Consider the following 6000-nt stretch of genomic DNA (forward strand, 5'->3'; position numbering starts at 1 on the left):
CTAAAACAAAGCAAGAGCTTCAGATCATTTCTGCACAACAAAAACATCGAAAGAATCAGTTGGAGCATTTTTAAAATGCACAACAGTGGAAAGAATGACTTAAAGTAGGCTCGCTTTATGTTGGTGCACCAAAGAACATTTTCATGCTTACATGTTTTATCTAAGCTAAAAGGAGATTACATACTGGACTGCACATTCACCATGTTGAGCCCTAGCAAACACTAATGTGGCTTCAGAAAGTGCAAGTTGAGCAGATAATGACAACCTTCACTAAATCTTATAATAAGCCAAGGTTTTGCTTTTCAGTATCACTTCTGACATATCCAAGCACTCCAAAAGCAAATTTAATAACTCCGTACATAAACCCCAAAACAAAAAGCGCCAAATGTGTCAAAACTATCATCAAGAGCAGCAAATTCAACAGATGAATAAATTCAATACATGAATATAATAATGGTTTATTGCCATTGTGGGGAATTTATACGTGCTACCAACTGAATGTTTGCACATACTGAAAAATTTATCCATCCATTGATTGGCTTCTGCTGATCCTTTTCAGGGTCATGGGGGGGCGCTGGAGCCTATCCCAGCTGTCTTTGGGTGAGAGCCAGGGTACACCGTGGACAGGTTGCCAGTCTGTCGCAGGTCTAACACATAAGCTGTGTCCCAATTCAGGGGCTGCACCCTTCGCAGGCCGCATTTGAAGCCAGGCACAGCCAGGTTGACGAAGGCTGTCCCAATTCGGCTGCTCCAAATGCAGCCAACAAATGCGTCCTTCATTCCCCCGAATTTAAAGCATGGGTCGGGTGTATCCTTCATGCCTCAACCTATCCCAGAATTCCAGTTTCCAACAAATGGCAGCATTTACTTAGTTGTAATATTACTCTTATTACTCTTTTCAATACTTTATTAATGAAATTATTATTTAGAATTAGTTCCAATGTCCTGTTATATTTTAGATAGCAAGGGGCTGAGTTTATTAAACTCCACCGAGACAGCTAGTGATGCAAATCTGAAGGTTAGACCGTCCCATTTCACAGCCTCGCACTTCAGGCCTTCTCGGTCTTCGGAGGACCTGGCCCATGTACAGGATGCAGACCCTGAATTGGGACACTGCTAGAGACAACCATTCGCACTCACATTCACTCCTATGGGCAATTTAGTGTTTCCACTGAACCTAACCCCACTAACTGCATGTCTTTGGACTGTGGGAGGAAGCCGGAGTACCCGGAGAGAACCCACGCAAACACGGGAAGAACATGCAAAAGACCTGGCCTGGTGGTGGAATTGAACTCAGGACTGCCTTGCTGGGAGGCAACAGTGCTAACCACCGTGCTACCCAGAAAATGAAAGAAAATTTTTTTTAAAATGAAAATAAATACATGAATAGGATATCGGGAGGTATGTGGCAAATAAAGAGAGAGAGGAAATGTGCCTGAAACTTTATTCAAAATAGACAACTTTTTTTTTTGTGCGTAATCGTTGGCATTGTTTTGGTTAGCTCTGGTATCATCTAGAGGTTTTCCTGCAGTTTTAAGAGGGAGGAAGTGGCTACAGTTGGAAATTAAAACTGTTAAAACAAAAAAAACAGCTGTAGCTTGTTCAAGTCATCTCACGCTGTCTCAGCTGGGTTCTGACTAGAGATGCTAGTTAATCTGATGGGTGATCTGGTGATCTGAGCAGAACCATGTGATCATCTGAGATGCGTTTAGGGTCCTTAATCTGCTGTAAAACAAATAATGGCCCCACTAAGCACAAAACAGCTTGGGTGGTGTGTAACTGCTAAATGTTGTGAATGTTGATCGATCGAGTGTGTTTTGGTTTCCGAGTAAAGCTTCGCATTTTTGCAAGAAGGGGGTGGGGGTGTCAGTTCTCAGCTAGGGTTCTTCATTATTACAATATGGAAATCATTTGCAGTGAGAGCTCGCTAAAGATTGTGAATTTGATCAGAGGCGTATTTCTCAGAAGTTCAGAGTGAGCTTTGCAATAAAAACAGAGCACTTTTGAAAGCAGCTGACTCAGTCCTCACTAATCAAGTATACCGAGGCAGGTTGTGCAAGCGCAGTGATAAAGACTGAAACCTGTCCTCTAGGAACTGACATTATTTTAAATAGAAACACAGATATTTCCCTTGATACTGATTTTTTGTTTTTATAAAAGCGTAAGTTTTATTTTCATTTCTGCTCACTAAAACATTTCCTCACCTCACACCATCCCACCACCTCCTACAAACGTCAGAGGGGAAACCACATGTAGATTATCAGTTCTTCTTCTCTGCACCTCAGACAGACACAGGAAACAAAAAAAAGTCCACACTTTTGATGTTTCTTGCCAAAGTAGCTGCTGCTTTTAAACTCTTCTTCATATTAGTCTCTGTCAATAGAGATTACTTTGAAGGTCGATTTAGCCTGAACTGTTAATGCTAACATGTGTCTTCTTATTAAACTCTCCCAAGCACTGATACCTTTAAGTACCTTTAAATGCCAGTTACTGGTAACTTTAATGAATGTATGCTCTGTGGTAAAAGTGACTTCATTAAAGTTTTATAATGGAATTCAAATATTTTGCGCACGAAGAAACTTTTCAAGTTGTTGAAATTTTGAAATTTCCCACAGTTACCTTTTTAAAAGAAACACCTATAAATTTAGGAGGCGTGTCCAAAAGTTTAGACAGAGGATAAGGGGAGGAGCAGAGCAGGGGCAGTTCTAAGGAGGGTCCAGAGGCAGGGAAGGACAGCAAGCAGTGCTGGGGTGGTCCTACAAGAGGTCTCTGGTGAAGCTGGATCTCTTCTGGAGGCCAGGTACTTGGTTAGAGGCAGATCCCATCTGGTGTGGGAGGGCAAACAGCAAGAGGAGACAAACCACCATGGTAAGTAAAGGCTGGTTGTTAGCTGTAACTTGAGGAGTAGAGATGGAATTTGGGGAGAGCACCATAGAATTCTTCAGTTTATCTCTGCCCCGTTTAAAAAATCCACTATACCAGGAAAATGATCAGTATAGAGTCCAGGGCCTGAGCTATTACATGCTGACATCACCTCCTCAAAGTCCTCAGGGAAGACTGGTGTCCTGGTAGGTCCATTCTGGATATAGTATATGGTATGTATGTAACTTGTCTTATTGTGGTTTATGTCATCTTGTAATTGAGCATTTTTCTCTGTCCAAGTTCTTTGTCTGAAGTTTGCTTTTCCATCCTTTAGACAACCACTCCACGTTTCCTCAAAGAGTCAGGAGCTCACAAGTCTCGGCCAAACACTCTCTGTGGATTCACAGACGTACCTGCTCCTCACCTGCCTGCCAACTGCCCATCGGCGTTCTTCCACTTGTCATGGTTCCACCAAGAGTCTGGACTTCAGCAGGACACTAGTTATTTACAAAAACACTTAACGTGGAAGGAAGCTGGGAGTGAGGAGTGGTCGGCTGGTTGGGCTGGCAGAGCAAGGGCAGATAGATGGCACAAATGAGAACCACCGCTGAAAACAGGTAAACAAGAACACATAGAAAAAAAGAGAGCAAGAGCAGGGGCAGGACCACACAGGAGGACTGTGGGGCCACGACACTGCTCACCTTAGACTGCCACCTCCTAAACCACACCCCCTCCCAAGCTCTGCTCCAATGCACAGAATACTTGAGTTGTGACTGAAACCCGCCCCTTGTCATAACTCTCTATCACTGAGCTTTCTGTAAATAAACCTTTTAAGGCTATTAATTATGGTTGGAGTCTACTCCTTGGGTCAGAAAAATGTGAAAAAAGTAAAATCCAAAATCAAATCTTGGGCAGGCAGTCAGTACAGTGAAACAATTTAGGAACTGAAACTTCCAAGAACAGGCAAAGAGTCTACAAACTAAACAGGAGAAAAGGCAAAAATACACATATCTTAAGCATTATGAGGAACACTGGATAGAGTGAATGTAATGCAAGTACAGTAATTATGAGAAGAATTGCAAAAATAGAGAAAATTAGGGTACAAAGTGAAAAAAGAACAAGAAGTAAAACTAGAAAGAGGAAAACAAGCCATTAGTGAAACAGGAAATAACCAAAATGTAAATAACATTAAGACACAGAAACCACACTAAACATGGAGGGAATACGAGAGGACTGGAGTATTAAAGGGCAGACAGAACAGAGGGAGGCTAAATGGGAACAAAAAGAGGGAACTAAAAGCACAAGAAAAAAATCCAAACCTCAAACAGGAAAAGGAGCCAAACTCAATAAACTCACTTGGTGGTACGTTTATTTTCCTTTCTATAAGGTTCAAGAAAAGTGGATTACTAGAAATAATTGATAGATTTTGGGTAACAGATAAAAAAAGCAGTCTTTGATAAGCTGCAAGTTAACATAAATTATATGGTGCACAATACTTCCCCCTGAATTCTACGGAAGAAGTACAGACTCAAATAAAATAGAAGTCGATGCTGATTAGATGTGCTTTCTAATTTCTTTTCATGCCACTCATTTGATTCAAGCTTCATGTTTCAAGAGAAGACACGTAGCTTAAAATGTTAGAACAGTAAGTATGCATTCACTTAATTCTGAGTGATTTTTAAACTGTGCATTACTTGACAGCCACCCATGCTCAAATGCCATGCCCGAGAGAAGTCTTATACAGTGCTATTTTTAATAGAGGTTAAACCAAGTTCTTGCTGACTTAAACACTGTTTTTCTGTTTCTAATGTAACAAAAGACCTGATGTGTGATTGTGCTTCTCTTGTGCCCTTTGGCCAACCACGACTTCCTCTTAATGAAACTGAACTGCTGTCTCTCTGAAAAAAGGCAAATGGTGATACTGAAATGATCTGTCCTCGTGTGTGCGCCTATTAGTTTGTGTTTGTTTTTTTTCCTCAAAGCCATTATCTTCATTATTCTTCTATTATTCATCACGCATTCATTATTCTGGCTGTAGTCATTACCTTTTGGTTCTCACTTCAACCATAATTGTAGTCTTCCTGAATAGCGATAAAATATTGTAGTGTAGTATGTGTGATTTGAGCAATGCAAACCATAGTTTTTTTTTTCTTTTACCTTCTTGGACATAAAAAAACTAAAATTTAAACACTTCATTATGCTGCTTTTACTGACCTGCAGAGGGCAGCATCCGCCCAGTGGTTGATGAAGCTGGTTACTGTGTGTCACTTGAATCTCTGGAAGATTGAATGAGTCATCTTCTCTGAATAGGAAACTTACACTATGGCCACTTTGTAAGGTACACTGATTCACCTGCTTGCAAATATCTGCACAGTTAGTCACATGGCAGCAAGTAATTTAGGCATGTTGACAACATCAAGACAATCTCCTCAAGTTCAACCTAGGTCAACCTTGAAGAAGATAAACTAAAGCAACAGAAGACCAGGAAACTGAAGCTACAATTTGCACAAGCTAACCAAAACTAAAACTAGTGAAAAACTAGTTCACCCGTTCACTACCTCTAGGCAGAACTATTGTAATTATTTATTCAGGTTGTTCAAAATTGTTCCTAAACAGTCTCCAGGTAGTCTACATTGCTGCAGCGACAGTGCCAAAAGGGAAGAGAAAAAGAGAACATATTTCTCCCACATTGGCTTCTTTTGATTGTCTCCCCGTTAACTCCAGAATTTAATTTAAAATTCTTCTCTACACATTCAAAATCTTCAATAACAAGACCCCATCTTAAAGACCTCATAGTACCACATCACCTCAAAGGAGCACTTACTTATGCTTTTAGAGTATCTAAAAGTAGAATGGGAGGCAGAGCCTTCAGCTTTTAGGCCGCTCTACTGTGGAACCAGCTCCCACTTTGGACATGGGAGGCAGACGCCCTCTCTACTTTGTCAAGATTGCGTTAAAATGTTCCCTGTTGATAAAGCTTACAGTTAGGGCTGGATCAAGTGATCCCGAACCCTAATACTGCTATAGGCTCAGACTGCTGTGAGATTTAATGTTCATATATCACTCTAGCATGTCATTAAATTTTGTCTTTCTCCTTGTGCTCTTTTTTCTTTTCTCTCTCCCCTCACCCACTAACCG

The sequence above is a fragment of the Oreochromis aureus genome, linkage group 19 (assembly GCF_013358895.1).
Source record: "Oreochromis aureus strain Israel breed Guangdong linkage group 19, ZZ_aureus, whole genome shotgun sequence".
NCBI classification, from domain to species: domain Eukaryota; kingdom Metazoa; phylum Chordata; class Actinopteri; order Cichliformes; family Cichlidae; genus Oreochromis; species Oreochromis aureus.